Below are 18198 nucleotides of genomic sequence, written 5' to 3' on the forward strand. Positions count from 1 at the left end.
TTTTTTTGCAGGGCATGGGGTCAAGCTTTGGGGAAGGCTAAGCGGAACCAAGTAGGTCAGTGGTCTAGGGAATTGCAGGTTTTAGTTTCACAAGGGCACTTGAACACTGCGCAAGGGTGGGAGAAAGCCAAATGTTTGCAAGAGCTTTTAAATGAGTATTATAGAGGGGAATCAAGGAAATTTTTTATGCAGTCAGGCTTATGTCAGCGGGTGTTAGACGAAAGACCCACAAAGTTTTTCTTTTCGACGGTGAAGGGCAGGCAGAAGCGTAGCAGTATGGAGGGTTTAAATACGGAGGATGGTAGGGTTGACTCAGTTGAAGGAATGCTGAAGGCGTCAGTGGCCTTCTATAAGGGACTGTTTGTGAATAGAGGAAGGAGTGAAACAATAGCAGAGGGGTTTTTGGATGGTCTGGACAGAACCTTAAAGGAAGTGGAGGCGGGTGGTTTAGAGGAAGAAGGGACTTTGAAGGAAGTAGAGGTAGCAATAAAGTCCCCGAAGAAAGGTACGTCTCCGGGTGGCGATGATTTACCGGCTGAGTTTTATCAAGTCTTTTGGCCCTTAGTAGGCCCTGAATTGGTAGAGGTTTATCAAGAGAGTTTGGGAAGGGGGAAACTGCCTCTGTCTATGAGGATGGGGCTGGTGACCCTCTTGTATAAGAAAAATAATAAGGAGGATTTGGCAAATTGGCGGCCAATAACTTTACTCACTACGGATTATAAAATTCTAGCGAAAGTATTAACATTCCGGCTTAAGGAGGTAGTGGGTTTGGTGGTCCACCCAGACCAAACGTGTGGGGTTCCAGGAAGATCAGGCAGCCTTAACCTGGTTTTAATCCGGGATGTGATCAGTTGGGCTGAGCAGCGTCAGCTTCCTTTGGCAGTCCTGAGTCTTGACCAGGAAAAGGCCTTCGATAGGGTCAGTCATTCCTTTTTGTGGTCAGTATTAGAGAGGCTTGGGTTTGGTCCAAGATTCAGAGCCTGGGTCCGGCTTTTGTATAGTGAGGTTTTTAGTCGGATTAGGGTAAATGGATTTTATTCTGAACCAGTGGAACAGTTGGGTGGTGTGAGGCAAGGGTGTCCTTTGTCACCCCTGTGTTATATATTGTTCTTAGAGCCTCTGATTAGTCGACTACGGTTAACAGCAGCCTTGACCGGGGTAGTATTGCCAGGTGGAGGTGGGATGAGGGCAAAAGTGTCGGCTTATGCAGACGATATGACGGTTTTTTTGACCACGGAAAAAGATTTTGCCATGACAGGAGAGATTTTGCATTCCTTTTCAGAGGCGACAGGGGCCAAGGTAAATGCGAGTAAGTCCTCAGTGATGTTTGTAGGACGGTGGAGTAAGAGAACTGTGGTTCCTGGAGGGTATACCTTGTGTCAAGATGGTATTAAGATTTTGGGAGTTCGGTTTTTTAAAGAGAATAGTGCACGGCAAAATTGGGAGGGGTTGCTGGAATCCTTGAAATCTAGAATAAACCGGTGGAGTGTAAGGGATTTGTCGTTATGGGGTAGGGTGCAGGTAGTGAAGGCAGATGTGTTGCCGAGTATTAACCATCTGGCTTAAGTTTTTCCACTACCCTTTTGGCAGGGGAGGAGAATGGAGAAGTTGGTGTTTTCCTTTATTTGGAAAGGGAGAACAGAATTAGTAGCAAGGTCACAGATGTTTCAGCATCTGAGTAATGGAGGTAGAGGGGTACCGTGCCTCCCTTGGAAGGTAGCGGCTCTGTTTACTGCATTTGCAGCTCGCATAGTGGTGCAGGCTTTAGAGCACAAATCATATGTGTTGGCTCGTTTTTGGTTGGGTTGGCCTTTGAGGCGTTTAACGGGGTGGAGTAACAGGGTGCCTTGGTCGTTGGATAGGCCTGAACATTACAAAGTGGCGGTAGACATCATTAAGGGGAACCCTTGGTGTTTGGAACAGTCATTGTTGTTAAATCATAAGGAGTTGTATGTTAGGTTGATGGAGGGGTCGGTTAGGGAAGCTAGAGGGGCAGGGCCTCCTATGGAAGTGAATTGGTTGTCCTTGCAGTCGGATTATTTGGTAGGGAGGTGTAAGGATGTGAACTGCTTGGCAGCATTAGGGAGGCTCCCAGTAAGGGAGCGACTATACAGACATGGTCAGGGTAGATCTCCTTTGTGCCCAGTGGGTTGCGGAGGGGAAGAAACTATTGAGCACGCCTTATGGTCATGTCCAGGAGCGGCATCTCTATGGGAGATGGTGGCTGGGTGGTGGAGGGTGTGGGGAGGACCACTGATTACAAGGGATTTAGTATTGTATGGGGTGGGATTGGGAAATATGGAGAAGGAGCGGAAGAGGGTAGTGTGGGTGACTGTTTCAGAAGGGAAGCGCATCTTATGGGAATGGCGACTAAGGTGTGTAAGGAAACAGTTGCCTGGATTGGAGCCTCAAAAGCTATTTTCTTCACTTTTGGCAAGTTTAGGGAAAGAGGTGAATGGATATAAGGCTGTCTATGGGCAGGAGAAAATGAGGGGAGTGTGGGGAGGACTCCCACGGGTAGGTGTGGGATAAGGCCTTGAGGGCTTAAAGTTTTATGTTATTTTATTTTATTTTATTTTATTTTATTTTATTTCATTTTATTTTTTGGGTTTGATGTACGGATTGTAATGTGTTGGTTTTGATCTTGATGGTTATGATTTTGGTGATTTTTGTGTTTGAATTGAAAATTTAAAGGCTTGAGACATTTAAGTCTAAACGGAATTGTGAGCGCAAGATACATATGTGGTTAATTTGTAAATCTGTACGAGTATATGGATTTAATAAAAAAAAAAAAAAAATCTGTTCTTATCAGACAGTTTTTTAAAAAGATAGGGAAACAAAATAAGAATAGGGAAAAGCGACGCATGATGGGGCTGCAAAAAAGACTGCAGAGGTATTTTAATCTTTTAAACAGCGGATCGGATTTTACAAAAGAGATTGAAGAGGTGAAAAAATAAATGTTAGTGTTGTCAGAAGCCCAGAGTAGAGGTGTGATTTTAAGATGCAAGGAAAGAGAAATTGAAGAAGGAGAGAAATGTACCAGATACTTTTTAAAAAAAATTATAACACAGGGTGGGTCATTCATTTCTTTAAAAACTTTTAGTGGGAGGGAAGTAAATAGCACGGAAGATATTTTAAGGGAAACTGAAAACTTTTATAATAATTTATATAGTTCAAAAGAAGTTCAAGACAGTGTTTTAGGGAAGTCTTAACCTTTTAAACAAAAGGTAAAGAGCCCAAATCTGCTTTTAGCCCAGGATTTTACAGTTTTAGAAATACAGAAAGCTCTTAAAGGTTTTAAGAAGAAGTCCCCAGGAATGGATGGACTTCCCTAGAGTTTTAACATTCTGGGACATTTTAGGACGTGAGCTTTTGACTATTTTTAAAGAGTTTGAGACCCTTGACCGACTTCCGGACAGTTTTAGAACAGGGATAGTGACTTTACTTCACAAAAAAGGTGACAAGACTGACTTGAAAAACTGGCGACCAATCACACTTTTAAACTTTGATTGTAAACTTTTTAGTAAGATTTTAGCGACACGGATGTCGACTGTTTTAGAGGACGTGATCCACCGGATCAAGCTTGCGCTGTGCCGGAAGAAAGATAACAGACAGCCTAGTGCTGATTAGAGACACCATCTGTTATGCGAGAGACAGAAATATTCGGCTAATAGTCCTAAATTTAGACTTTGAAAAAGCATTTGACCGAGTCTTGCACCAGTACCTGTTTCAAGTACTTCAAAAAATGGGTGGGTGGGACTGCTGTATAAGGGCATAGTCAGCAAAATCCTTGTAAATGGGCATCTTTCCAAGGCTGTGAATATCCACAGCGGTGTCCGTCAGGGTGTCCTTTATCTCCTCTTCTGTACGTGGCTTGTATTGAGCCACTGGCACAGATCTTGAGAAGGGACAAATGGATCAAAGGACTTCACGTTCCTGGGGCGGGCGGACTGACAGCCACTTGTGTTTTATATATGGACGACGTAACCCTTTTAGCCACGGACGTTTTATCAGTACGAAGAGCAATGGACTTGACTGACTGGTACGGTCGGGCCTCGGGGCTAAGCTCAACGAAGCAAATCCGAGGCCCAGCTCTTCGGGCCGTGGGAGGAGCGGACATAGGTGGACTGACGTGACTTTTAAAGAGACCGATTTAAGAATTTTAGGGGTGAAATTCGACAGCGAGGGAGGTGGAAGAAAACTGGACTGACTTGTTAGGGAAAGTTAAGCAAAGACTGGGGTTCTGGGGACTAAGACAGATGACTTTTGAAGGCAAGGTTTTAATTTTTAAATCGGTGATTTTACCCCTGATTTTACTTGTCTGTTCTGTTTTAGTCCACCCGGAGATTTCTGGCACAGCTGGAGAGGGCGGTGTTTTACTTCCTGTGGGGGTCCAAGTGGGAGCGCCTAAAGCGAGAAGTCGTGAAGAGAAAACCGGAGAATGGAGGAAAAGGCCTCCCAGACCCCCACCTGTTTTTAGGCAGCCGCTTCACCGCCCTCCACATAAAGTATGCTGTGACCCCATCCAAAGATAACAAGGCGGCAGCCATGACACGGTTTTGGATGGGGTCTTATTTAAGAACAACTTAAAGATTTTACCTGTTGACCTGAAAACACCAGTGTCTTTTAACCTGCCAAAAGAATATTGTTTTATCAAAAAGTTTTTAAAGAGATACCTTTTAGAAAAAGCAGAAGTCACCATTTTAACTAACCACAAGCATCTCGTCTCTCTTGTGCAGGATCGGGAACCGGTGAGTCCAGTTCCAGGCCTCACACTAGGTGAGGCCAAACAAGTTTGGAGGAACGCTTCTCACCCGCTCTCCAGAACCGGCATAAAGATCTATCGTGGATGGTGGCTCATGAGATCCTCCCGGTCAGAGCGGTTATGCACTCCAGAGGCATGGCCAAAAACGCGATCTGCCCTCGGTCCAGGTGCAATTCCCCGGAGACCGTCCAACATCTGCTCTGGGAGTGCGGTGCCGCGCGGGCCCTGTGGGCCAAGACCGGCCCCCTGTTTTCCCCGTGCCTACCAGCGGGTGGGGCCCAGTTAGGGTACCAACTCGCCATCCTTGGGGTGGGCTGGGGCTTGAAGGACTTAACAGCACAGGAATTTACCTCGCTCTGGCTCACCCTCAACGTCATCAAGGATGCCATCTGGGCCACCAGAAACCTGCTGGTAGGGAAGCGCGTTACGGTACCCCTCCATGCATGCGAGCTAAAGGTAACAACAATGCTGCAGGGGTACCGGACGGCGATATTCGGACGAGGGGGCCGGGGTCGCACGGGAAGGGTCCCGGGCGCCACCGCTCCTGGCTGCCCGTAGATGCACCCTCACCACTCTGGCTACGGGAACAGCGGGCCAGCGGGCCGGAGGAGAGAGTATCTCCGCTGAGCCCATAAGGCAACAACATCTTACGCGCCTGTTCTGGAGAGCGGGGTGAAGACAGATTGATAAGGACTCACCCCCGGTCTTGCACAACAGATGACTTTTAAAGTCATTTAATTGGTATATTTTATTCTGTTTTAGAAACTGGACTTGGTTTTTATTACAAAAAATGAGATGCTTGTTTTAAATTGTGTTTTTTACTTTTGACACCTTTTAACACACACACACACAAAATGGACATTTTATCAAGACACACAATGGTTTTAATTGTTTGTTTTTAGCAAAATTGTATGTTTCTTTTAAATGTGTGTTGAAAAAAACGAAAAGAAATGTGTGAAAAATGTTCAAAATGAAAATGGTGACAATACATTTTTTCAAAAGAAAAAATCTGTTCTTATCAGTTTAATATCTGATACGTCCCCTACCCGGGGACTGCATATTCAATTGATTTTTGGATCACGGAGCTGGAGCCGGGGCTTGCTCCGTCCACTCCACGCATCGGCCTGGTATTGCAGTGTCTCCAGGAACGGTGTGCTTCCCCTTTTCGGGGATTGCCGCTTTTTGTGAAGAATAGCAGAGCAAATAATGAGGGGCCTTGCCTCGCCTCCCATGGAGGTCCGCTTTTCGGCCTTTTGGCTAAGATCAAGTTTGATCCTTCCAAATGGAATCAGCGAGAGAGGATACACCCTTGCCGACCATGGTGGTGCGGATGAAGAATACGGTCCGGTTACAAGTGAAGGCGGAGGCAACTGCAGAAGCTAAAAGGAGATTTGGGAGAGAGTTTGTGGTGATGCAGGTACTGAGAGAGCTGTTTGGGGTTCCGGCTTCTTCAATTTTTTGTTTGCAAGACTTTTCCACATCTGGATTTATGGGTTTTACCTTTTTTCAATTAACTGACTGTGTTGCGTTTTATGAGTCATGGGAGAAGGAAAAGAATCACCAGCTGTTAAAGGACTTGCAGCTCTATCCTGCCTATTTGCAGGATTTCCAGCCATTAACCATCCACCTGTATAACCCCTACGTGGAGGATGGGGACGTTCTGGCCTTTTGACAAGGTACTGCGAGACGGTGAGAGGAGGCGATAATTTGAAAGACCGGTTTGGTATATGGAATGGAAAGAGAAGATATCTGGTTAAGCTACGGATGGATAAAGTGGTTCCAGGTGAGGTAGTGCATCCACCTGGGTCTTTCTACATCGGCTCTAACAAGGGATTTTTGTATTATCCAAACCAGCCAATGTACTGCAGGAGGTGTGGGGCTCAGGGACATTTAAAAGCGGACTGCACGGGACAGAGATGCCGTTTTTGTGGTTCTGCAGAGCACATGGCGTCGGCCTGTCCAGAACCAAAAACCTGTAGTTTGTGTGGAGGAAGGGATCATTTGTTCCGGGTGTGTCCGAGCCGACAGAAAACTTTTTCCAGCTTGTTTAATGAAGGTCAAAGTTTGCAGGCTGATCTTGAAGGACTGCTGATGAGTGTGTCGGGCGAAGGAGATAGTCAAGTGGCAGGCCCTTCAGGAATGAGGGCAGGTGGCAGAAGCAAGGAGTGGAAAGGTGACAGAAGAAGGAAGCGGGATAGAGGAACTGCAGTTGAGTCCTTCGCAGGATTGGTCGGAGTTTGATGTCGCGGAGGTGCTGTGTGGCATTTACGGGGAGACGGAGTCGGGGAAGGTGGAGTCTACAGGTGGTGAAGGGAGCTACACTCGGAAATGGAGTTGGAGCAGGGTATAATGGAAGGTGCTGGGCCTTCCATGGTGCCTGATAAAGGATGGGGCTTAAGGAGAAGGAAGCTCTGTGAGGACGAGACTGGAGATCAGGGAAAGAAGTGCAGTAAAGTCCAAGTTCAAGAACCTGCACTTAGACAAAGACAGAGTAATTTTGCTGTGGATGAGCTGGACACAAGGGAGAGGGTGGTGGAGGAAAGTGGGGGAAATCGGAGTGGGGGAGGAGTTTTGGAAAAGGTCATGTCAATTTTTCAGGAGGATAAGGAGGGAGGGGAAAAGGGGAGTGAGAGAGGGGAAGGAGGGGAGGCGGGAGAGTGGACAAAAGTAATGGGGAAAGGGAAGGGGAAAAAAGGTTTAGAACGAAAAGGGAGCATGTGAAGGGTTGCGGGATTTCTTTGGGTTGTTCTCTTTCTTTTAAAAAAGGTTATGTTTAAATGGGGTGTTTAAAGGTGGCAACTTTAAATGCAAGGGGGATAAAAATGATGCAAAGAAGGACTGCAGTGTTTCTGTCATTAAAAGTGTCATCTTTAGATGTATGTTTTTTACAAGAATGCCATTTGAAGGATAAAGTAGACGTTTCTGTTTTTTCCACGGGGTGGGAAATGGGGCCTTCCTTTTGGGGTGTGGGGAATGTTAATGCAGACGGGGTGGGTATTTTATTTTACTCATGGAATTTTGTTGTTGAGTCTGCTGTTGTTGTCATTCCTGAGAGGGTATTGGTTGTTGATGCGAGATGGAGGGGGACAGCCATTCGTTTTGTAAACGTTTATGCCCCGAGTAAATTGGGTGAAAGGGAGGGGTTTTTGGAGAATTTGAAGGCAATTCTGTACACAAACAGACTGCTAGTGCTGGGAGGGGATTTTAATGTGTCTTTGGATAATGCTTCTGGTGGTGCACTGGCTCAACTAGTGATGGGTTTCTCACTCTGTGATTCCTTTCGGGGGGCAAGAGGGAGGGTGCCCACCTCCACTTGGTGCAATAGTAGGCAGGAGGCGGCGCGTTTGGACTATCTTTTTTTGCCGTCATATGTAAAGGTGTTTAATTATACTCAGGTTCCTATGTGGGTTTCTGACCATTGTCTGGTGGGGGTATGGGTGGAGGTGGGGGGTGTGGAGGTTCAATACTTCTTTTTTGGAGGATAAAGTTTTCTGTATAGCACTCTATAATTTGGTAGCTGGTTGGAAAAATCTGCAAGGGTTGTTTCAGTCCCGAGGGGAGTGGTGGGAGGGTTTTAAAGAGAGGGTAGGGGTTTTCTGCCGAAATTGGGGCAGGGAGAAGGCAAGGATTGAGAGGGAAAAGGTTGGGAAGTGGTATGAGGAGCTGCAGGCTCTTTGGGCGGGTGGGGCTTTGGGGACTACAGAAGGATGGGGTAGGGCTAGGCATTTGCAGGATGCAATGAAGGCTCATTATTTGGAGGAAGCCAAGTCCTTTCTGCAATGTTCAAGCCTCCGGAAACGGCTTTATGATGAACTGCCAACCAGTTTTTTCTTTTCAACTGTGCGGGGGAGGCAGAGGAAAAGCTATATAGAGGGTTTGAGGGGTGAAGGTGGAGTGCAGACATCAGTGAAGGGGATGTTGGAAGTGGCTGAAGGGTTTTATAGAACGTTATTTGCGGATAGAACTCCTCCAGTTTCAGCTTATGGGAAGTCTTTGGCGGGACTTGAAGGAGGTTTAGAGGTTGAGGCAAGGAAGCTTTAGAAGGGCCCATGACCCTGCAAGAAGTCAGTTCTGCAGTGGCCTCTTTGAAGAAGGGGACGGCTCCAGGAGGTGACGGCCTTCCAGCCGCCTTTTACGAGGCAGTTCTTCCGTGGGTGGGAAGGGAACTGGTGGGAGTGTATCAAGAATGTTTTAGGAAGGGGGTGTTAGTAGAGTCAATGAGAACCGGGTTGGTTACATTACTATATAAGAAAGGGGCAAAAGAAGATTTAGGGAATTGGAGGCCGATCACCTTGCTGACTACAGACTACAAGGTGTTGGCAAAAGTGTTGACAGAGAGGTTGAAGAAAGTCATGGGGGCAGTGGTTCAGCCAGACCAGACATGTGGGGTGCCTGGCAGGTCGGTCTCTATGAATCTAGCTTTAGTCAGAGATGTTATCTGCTGGGCAGAGCAGAGGAATCTACCTTTGGCTATTCTGAATTTAGACCAGGAGAAGGCCTTCGACAGGGTTAGTCATACTTTTCTGGAGGCAGTTTTGAGGCGTATGGGGTTTGGCCCAGTGTTCAGGGCATGGGTTAAATTGCTGTACAGAAAGGCTTTTAGCAGAATTGGGATCAATGGCCATTTTACAGGAAAGGTGGAACAGTTGGGGGGGGGTACGGCAGGGGTGTCCTTTGTCCCCCCTCCTCTACGTTTTGTCATTAGAACCTTTGTTGGGAGCTTTGAGGGCGGCGCCATCTCTTAGGGGCGTTCATTTGCCTGGAGGTGGTGGCATATGTGCCAAAGTGGCGGCTTATGCGGATGATACAACTCTATTTCTGACGTCTGAGCGGGACTTTGGAGTGGTTGGTAAAATACTGGAAGAGTTTTGCCAGGAGTCTGGGGCACGAGTTAACGTGGGGAAATCATCAGTTATGTTTTTTGGCCAGTGGGCTGGGAGGGCAGAGGCAGGAGGGGGGTATAGTGTTTGTGTCGATGGGCTGAAAATCCTTGGTGTTAGATTTTTCAGAGGGGACAGTGCGAGGGAGAACTGGGAGGCAAGATTGAAGGTAGTGAGGGGAAAGTTAATAAGGTGGAACTCTAGGGGGTTGTCCTTATGGGGGAGGTTGGAGGTGGTAAGAGCTGATCTTCTCCCAAATTTGAACTACCTGGCCTATGTGTTTCCAGTTCCTTTTTGGTCTGGGAGGAAGCTAGAAAGGCTAGTCTTTTCTTTTCTGTGGAAAAATAGTACCGAAATGGTGGCTAGGGGGCAAATGTATAGGCCGATGAGGGATGGGGGGAGGGGGGTCCCTTTGTGTTCCTCTGAAAATGGAGGCTATTTTCTGCTCCTGGGCAGCTTGTTTAGCAACACAAGAGAAGGACCATAAGGCCAGGTTTTTAGCCCAGTTTTGGTTGGCCTTTCCTTTAAGGTCCTTGGGTAACTGGAAGGGAACAAGGCCCTGGTCTGCAGATAGGCTGGAGCATTATAGAAAAGTGGCAGATTTTATTGCTAGGAAGCCTTGGTGTTTAGAACAATCTTTAATTTTAGAACAGAGGAAACTGTACCACAGTCTGAGTGCGGAGCTGGAGGAAGGGGTAGAGACGGTGGTCTTGCCACATGAAGTGAGGTGGTTAATGATGCAGCCATCGTTTTTAACAGGTTTTTGTAAATACCTTAACTGGCTAGCGGCCTTGGGTCGGCTACCAGTGAGAGAGAGATTGTACAGACATGGTTCTGGTAGGTCCCCAATGTGCCCGACAGGTTGTGGTAAAGAGGAGACAATAGAGCACGCCTTGTGGTCATGCCCAGGAGCTGAAGCGCTCTGGAGGGCAGTTATGCTGTGGTGGGAAAGGTGGAGGGGGCCAATTATCACAAGAGATTTAGTGTTGTATGGGGTGGGTCTAGATGGTTTTGAAGTACAGCGAACGAGAGTGATATGGGGTACAATCTCAGAGGGGAAGCATATTTTGTGGGAATGGAGAACAATGTGTTTGAGAAAGCAGTCTCCACGTTTTGAACCAGAAAGATTATTTTCACAACTGTTGGGGAAAATGTCAGCAGAGGTTAAAGTGTTTAGAATGGTTTTCGGGGAAGATGTAACCAGGAGGGTATGGAGGGGGCTGCAAAAGGTTGGAGTGGGGTAGAAGGAGTGTTAGTTTTGGTGCTTTTGTGCTTTTTGTTTTTGTTTTTTTTCTCTCTGCTGTACAATGCTGGTGTTTGTTTTTGAAACTTGATGTATAAGTGACTTTTGATTTTTGAATGCTCATAGAATAGCATATTTGGAATGTCAAGAGTATTTATGTTGTATGTTTGAACATTGATTTTTGGTTGTGAAATATGGTTTTGGTTAATAAAAAATAAAAAAATCTGTTCTTACCCGATGGGCACGCAGAGAGAGGAGATGCCTTTGCCGACCACGATGGTGCGGATGAGAAATACGGTTAGGTTTCAAGTAAAGGAGGATGCAAGTGTGGACGTGAAAAGAAGATTTGGAAGAGACTTTCTGGTGGTCGACGTTTTAAGAGGAATCTTCGGAGTTCCGGCATCGCTTATATTTTGTCTTCAAGATTTTTCTACGGCTGGCTTCATGGACCTGACTTCTTTCCAGTTAAAAGGACTGTTCTGCCTTCTTCGATGAATGGAAAAAGAAGAAAGACCATCAACTTTTGAAGGGACTGCAGCTGTACCCCGCTTTCACACAGGATTTCTTACCTTTGGTGATCCACCTCTACAACCCTTTTGTGGAGGATGGAGACATGTTCGCGTTCTTGGCAAGACACTGCAAAGTGGTAAAAGGAGGCGAGAGGCTTAAGGATCGGCATGGGATCTGGACAGGCAAAAGGAGATTCCTGGTTAAATTGAGGACTGATCCAGCCTCACTGGAGGACACCATCCATCCACCAGGTTCCTTTTTCATCGGGTCTAATCGAGGGTTCCTGCATTATCCAGGACAGCCACTATACTGTAGAAGGTGTGGAGCTCAAGGGCACATTAAGGCAGATTGTGCTGGTCAGCGTTGCCGATTCTGTGAGTCGATGGATCATGTGACCTCAGCCTGTCCAGAACCCAAGAGATGCAGTTTATGTGGGGAAGCAGATCATTTGTTCCGAGCTTGCCCGATACGGAAGAAGTCATATTCTAGTCTCTTCAAAGAAGGGCATGATCTGCAGGCAGATTTTGAGGCTTTGCTCACGAGTTTACCGGCGGTGATGGAGAGCCAGGAAGCAGGACCGTCAAATATAAATCAGAAGGTGGAGGGTCCAAAAGGTCGGGTGAATGAGGGGTTGAAGAGTCCCAGGGAAGAAACAGGAAGAGAGGAGAGCAGACAACACCATGACAGGAATGGTCGGAGATGGATGTATCGGAGGTGTTTTCGGGGATCTTCGAGGAGCAGGAGTTGTCGGATGTAGGGCCATTGGACGACGGGGAGGAGCGGAGCCCTTCAGAGAGTGGAGAGAATCAGCTGCAGCAGGAGGTCCCGATGAGTGTAGCAAAGGAGGTGGGACAAGGGCAGCGACGACGGCGGTTTGCTGAGGACGGTGATGATCAAGAGAGAGAGAGCAAATGTAGTAGGGTTGGACTTACAAGCTTGCCCATTTTGCAGGACTTGGATCCTATACAGGACTGGGGTAAGGGGGGAGAAGAAGAAAGGGACTTTGAAGGGGTCTTGGGGATAGAAGGGGATAAAGAAAGGGGGGAGAAAGAAGGGAGGTTTGAGGATCATTAAAATGTTGTTTTGGAAGAGCAGGGGAGGGGTGAGGAAGAAGAGCGGGAGGAGGGAGGGGATAGAGGAAATGATAGAGGGGAATGGTGTGAGGTGCTCACAAGAAAGGGGAAGGGTAGAGGAAAGGGGATTTCGGGAAGGAAAGGGAGTCTTTAACCCTCTGGGGTCTGAGGTCATTTTGGGGCCCTTGAGATGTTTTGACATGCCCTGATATTTGTGCTTATTTCAGCTACTTAAAACATACTATTGACCAACATGTAATTTTTTTTGTATTCAGCACAAACTGTGCTACAATAATATGTGACCAAGATGGATGTGCATGTTTGCATTTTTTAGAAAAAAAATATTATGCGTGGTTAGTAAGTTTTGGGAAAAAAAATGTAGCTGAAATAAGTTACAGTAATAATAAGACTTTTGAGTAATCAGTCTTGTAGCCTAGAATATTTACTTCAGAATTATGTGAAAATCATTCTGCTTACTCATTCACAGAAAACAATATATTGATTTAAAATTTTCAAGACATGTTTTGTGATCGAGGGTCTATATGCGAGGGAGTGGTAATGGCCATATTAAGTGAGTTTCACCTGAGAGACAAAGGGCCCTCCCCTATGGGCCCCTAATGGCCCATCAGTGTGACTGTGACTGTGAGGCAGGTAAGACAGAATGTGAGGAGATTGAAAAAAAGGGTTTTTTAAATTATTTGTATTTTATTTACAACACAGTATAACCAAAACATACATAATGAAGGTCAAAGACACATTATTGTGCACACTGATCTAACCACAGAGATGTGAACAGACTTTGAGTCATTCCTGCAACAGATTCTGTTCAACAAGTGAAACAAGTAAATCATACCTGATATTTATGCGTTTTATTTAAGTGTTTCTACTTCTTTCCATGGATTCAAGAAGAAAAAAAACAATCAGTAGAGAAGGAGCTTGTTTTAACATAGAATATCAGTGTAGTTGAACATCTGATGTTGGTACAGCGCTCTCAGAGGAAAACCGTTTGAAGAGACATCAGGATACATCTGGTGTTGGTATCTGATTCAATAAAATACAAACAAAAAAACATTTGTGAGCATGTTAATATCAGGAACATCTGTATATATATGTTTTGTAGCCATAGACTCACACATGCTTTGTACTATCATAAAAAAAAGAGAAAGAAATCTTATATCTGAGAAACTAATTATTATTGTTTAGCACTTTATTAAAATCTATTTCTGAACAGAGTAGGCTATTAATAATAAACATGTACTAAACATACTTAAGACTCGTAGCATTCATCATGTTACAGTGTACACTCATATTACTTTTATTGTTTTATATAGAGCATGAAAACATCATCGCGCCATAAGAAATTTAAATACAATGAATTGCCCCTCATATTCAAAATGTTTTACACTATTTCAAACACTGTAGTCAGGAATTATAGTTTGGGAAAAACCCAACTATGATTTTGTAGTTATATAGTCTAGTATGAATTATTTTATAGTAGTCTATGATATGATTATGTAGCCACAGACTCAAGCATGCTTTGTACAATAAAAGGATGTACTTTGTATTATAAAAAATGATATTTTATATCTGAGAAACTAATTATTATTGTGCACGCTATTAAAATATATTTGTGAACAGAGTAGTAATAATAAACATGTACTAAACATTCTTAGACGCACAGCATTCATCATGTTGTCGTTTGGGAAAAACCAACTAGTAAAATGTGTTTAAGTTTATGTCACAATAAAACATTAACTAATGCAAAAAGAAACATTACTTACTCATCAGATTGCTCTCCTCTTCTGGATGAAATCGTGTTCTTCTTCTTGAAATCCTGCTTTTACTCAGCGTCTTCATCCAGAAACAAACAGTAGCCGCCATGAAGGACCTCCTCTTTGTTTGTGTTGTTGGGCGTTTGCACGCGCGCACTACCACGTGGCTATTTACATATGAACAGCGCGAGACGCGAGGGCGGGTCGCATTAGAGATAATGAGTCAGACGGGACAGATTGAACATCGTGTTGATTTCATACAGATTACTTCATCACAGAATGTTTGTTTTCGATAAGACTTGCTTCATTTCAAAGTATACACTCCAAGCTTTCTATAGATATAACTCTCATGTCTGTGTGCTGAGTATTCGCTGAGTTACAGTTCATTTTAGTGACGCATTTCTAAAAACAGTTCATGGAGACGGAGAAGACAGAGAGCGCACCCTGTTTGTTTTATTATTTTCCAAAAGCACAAAGTTGTGTTGTTATTGTGAGTGTACCCAAAAAAAAGTAGACACTTAACAGTTTCGATTGATGTATAACACTTATTTGTGTGACCAAAATCAACAGAGTATTTTTAGTGTCTTTTGCACTGATCTTAAAAAAAACGAGTTTGTCTCGCCGGCGAGACAGCCGACCCCAGAGAGTTAAGTTAAAACGAATGGGAAGACCTGGATAGTCGGTTTTTTCTTTTGTGTTAAATGGGGGGACTGAGGGTAGCCTCTCTTAATGTAAGAGGCTTGAAGATGGCTAAACGAAGGATAGCCTTTTTTGAGTCCTTGAGTTCTGTTCAGTTTGATATTATGTTTTACAAGAATGTCATCTAGAGAGTAGCAGAGATGAGATTATGTTTGCAAAAGAATGGAAAAGAGGTCCATCTATCTGGGGGGCTGGGAATGTCAATGCTGATGGGGTGGGTATACTTTTTAACTCTCAGGAGTTCATTATTGAAGGGAGTTTAATGGTAGTTCCAGGAAGGGTGCTGTATGCTGATGTAAGATGGAGAGGTGTAGGTATCAGATTAGTTAATGTATACGCTCCTAGTAAGAGGGAAGAGAGGATGGGTTTTTTTAATGTTTTGAAGCCCTTGCTTTATACAAATCGGACGGTGATACTGGGAGGGGATTTCAATGTTTCAATAGACAAAGAACCGAAAGGGGAATTAGCGCATCTCCTTAGGAGTTTCTCTTGCGTTGATTCTTTTAAATTGGCAGGGAGGGCTTTGGAGGGCGTTACTTGGAGAAATAGTAGGGGAGAGACATCCCGTTTGGATTATGTGTTTGTGTCAACGGGTGTTAGAGTGGAAAATTTTTTTATTTTGCCAGTGTGGTTGTCAGATCATTGTATGATAGGGGTGGAGGTGGAGGTGGGGGGCATTGAGAGGGGGAGAGGGTCTTGGAGGTTTAATAAATCGTATTTACAGGATGGGTTATTTTGTAAAGTTTTTAGGCTTCTGTATAGGGCCTGGCAGAATTTGAGGGGTCTGTTTGATACACGGGCTCAGTGGTGGGAGGGGGTAAAAATGAGAATAGCAATTTTCTGTAGATGGTGGGGAGAAGCTAAGGCGGTGAAAAGGCGAGAGCAAATAGGTGGTTGGATTAGGGAGATGCAATTTTTATGGGCTCGGGGGGGGAGGTAGTGGACGGACGAGATAGGTTTCACGTTATTCAGGAAAAGGTCAAAACTTTTTATATGAAGGAAGCCGAGAAGTTTATGGTGGAAATGGGTGCAAGGAGGCGGTTGACAGAAGAAAAGCCATCAAAATATTTTTTCGCTAACATAAAGAAGCAGCAGCAAAAGAAAGTTATAGAAAGGTTAAGGGTAGAGAATGGATACGTTACAGATACGGATGAGATGTTGAGAACGGTAGAAGGCTTTTATAAACAGCTCTTCAGCCCTCGGGGCTCGGTGGGCTCGAAAGCGAGGGATTTCGTAACACGTTTAGAGAATGTCTTAGAGGAAGCCGCAGCGCTGGAAGGAGAGGTGTCGTTGCAAGAAGCAGAAGGAGCAATGGCATCCTTTAAGAAAAGGACGGCTCCAGGCTGCGATGGGTTGCCAGTTGAGCTTTATTGCTCCTTTTGGCAACTGATTGGACAAGACCTGGTAGAGGTCTATAATGAGAGCCTGGTGACTGGGTTACTTCCAGCCTCTATGAGGATAGGACATGTCTCGCTTTTGTATAAGAAAGGGGATAAGACAGAGTTGGCAAATTGGAGACCTATTACTCTGCTTACTGTTGACTACAAGATCCTTGCGAAGGTCATATTTCTTCGGATGAGATCTGTGGTGGAGAAAGTGGTGCACCCTGATCAGACCTGCGGGGTACCAGGTCGCTCTGGCAGCTTAAATCTAACCTTGATCAGGGATGCTATTGGGTGGGCTGAGCAACGGCAGTTGTCTCTAGCCATCTTGAGCCTCGATCAAGAGAAGGCATTTGACAGGGTGAGTCTGTCGTTTCTGTTCACAGTCCTTGAGAGAGTAGGCTTTGGGGCAAGAATTAGGGAGTGGGTTCGTCTATGATATGAAGGGGCAGTGAGTAAAATTAAAGTTAATGGTTTTTTGACAAAGCCAATTGAGCAGCTAGGGGGAGTAAGACAAGGTTGTCCTCTCTCCCCTCTTCTTTACATTTTGTCCATTGAGCCACTAGCTTCCTGCTTAAGGGCATGTCAGGCCTTTACAGGTCTGCACCTGCCGGGGGCCGGAGGTGTGCAAGCAAAAGTATTGTTGTATGCAGATGACATGACACTCTTTCTGACGTCAGAGCAGGATTTTAGAGAGTCAAGTAAAATTCTGGATGCTTTTGGGAAAGCTACTGGAGCGAAAGTGAATATGTCAAAGTCGGCTGTAATGTATGTTGGAAGATGGGCTAACCGAAAGACTGCCTTTGGGGAATATAGTTTATGTGAGAATGGCTTGAAGGTTTTAGGAGTTCGTTTTTTTAGACAGAACAGCGCTAAAGAGAATTGGAAGGTTTTGATTGGAAAGGTACGCTCTAAAATAGGGCTGTGGAGTACTAGAGAGCTTTCCTTATCTGGCCGTTCTCTAGTGATAAAAGCAGATTTACTGCCAACAGTAAATTATTTGGCATATGTGTTTCCTCTTCCTTATAATTGTGGCCGTGAATTAGAGGGATTGGTGTTCTCCTTTCTGTGGAAAGGTGGGAGTGAGTTAGTATCTAGGGCTCAGGTGAGTCAGGAAATTAAGAAGGGTGGGAGGAATGTGCCTTTTTTTACATTGTGGGTGACAGCTATTTTTTCATCCTTTTTGGCTCGTCTAATCGTCCAGGCAACGAGCCATAAAGCCTATTTCCTGGCAAAGTTTTGGGCAGCTTTTCCACTGAGAGCTCTGATTGTGTGGGATAAGTTGGTTCCATGGGCTATGGATAGGACAGCAGAATATCAGTGTTTTGCTAACTTGGTGCGTAAGCATCCTTGGTGTTTGGAACAGAGAGCAGTGCTGAACCATAAGGAGCTGTATAAAGGTTTGCGAGAGAGGAGGGTGGGTGGGGAAAGTTTTGAAAGTCGACTCCCAGTTGCAGTAAATTGGGAAATGCTGCAGCCGCCATACTTGGATGGGACTTGCAGAGATCTCCATTGGTTGGGGGCTCTGGGGCGCTTACCGGTAAAGGAGAGACTGTATCGGCATGGACAGGGAAAGTCACCTTTATGTCCAATGGGGTGTGGGAGGGAAGAAACAATAGAACATGTGTTTTGGTTTTGTCCAGTTTCTTCGGATTTTTGGCTTTTATTGTACCAGTGGTGGAAGGGGTGTAAGGGTCCTTTATTGACCCGGAATTTGATAATTTATGGAGAGGGTCTGGAGGGGCAAAAAGTTGAACTGAGGAAAGCGGTGTGGATAATTATATCAGAAGGGAAAAGAGTTTTGTGGAATCATAGGACTTCAATGTTGAGGTCAAAGCAAAAAGGATGGGGTCCTAAATCAATTCTTTATAGTG

The 18198-nt window shown here is 45.0% G+C and overlaps 1 pseudogene; it reads left to right on the forward strand.

The window, feature by feature from the left end:
- The first annotated feature begins 5750 nt into the window (after positions 1–5750).
- LOC131548866 (U2 spliceosomal RNA) lies at positions 5751–5926 on the forward strand (annotated as a pseudogene).
- Positions 5927–18198: the final 12272 nt, after the last annotated feature.

The sequence above is a fragment of the Onychostoma macrolepis genome, chromosome 10 (assembly GCF_012432095.1).
Source record: "Onychostoma macrolepis isolate SWU-2019 chromosome 10, ASM1243209v1, whole genome shotgun sequence".
Classification (NCBI taxonomy): Eukaryota; Metazoa; Chordata; class Actinopteri; order Cypriniformes; family Cyprinidae; genus Onychostoma; species Onychostoma macrolepis.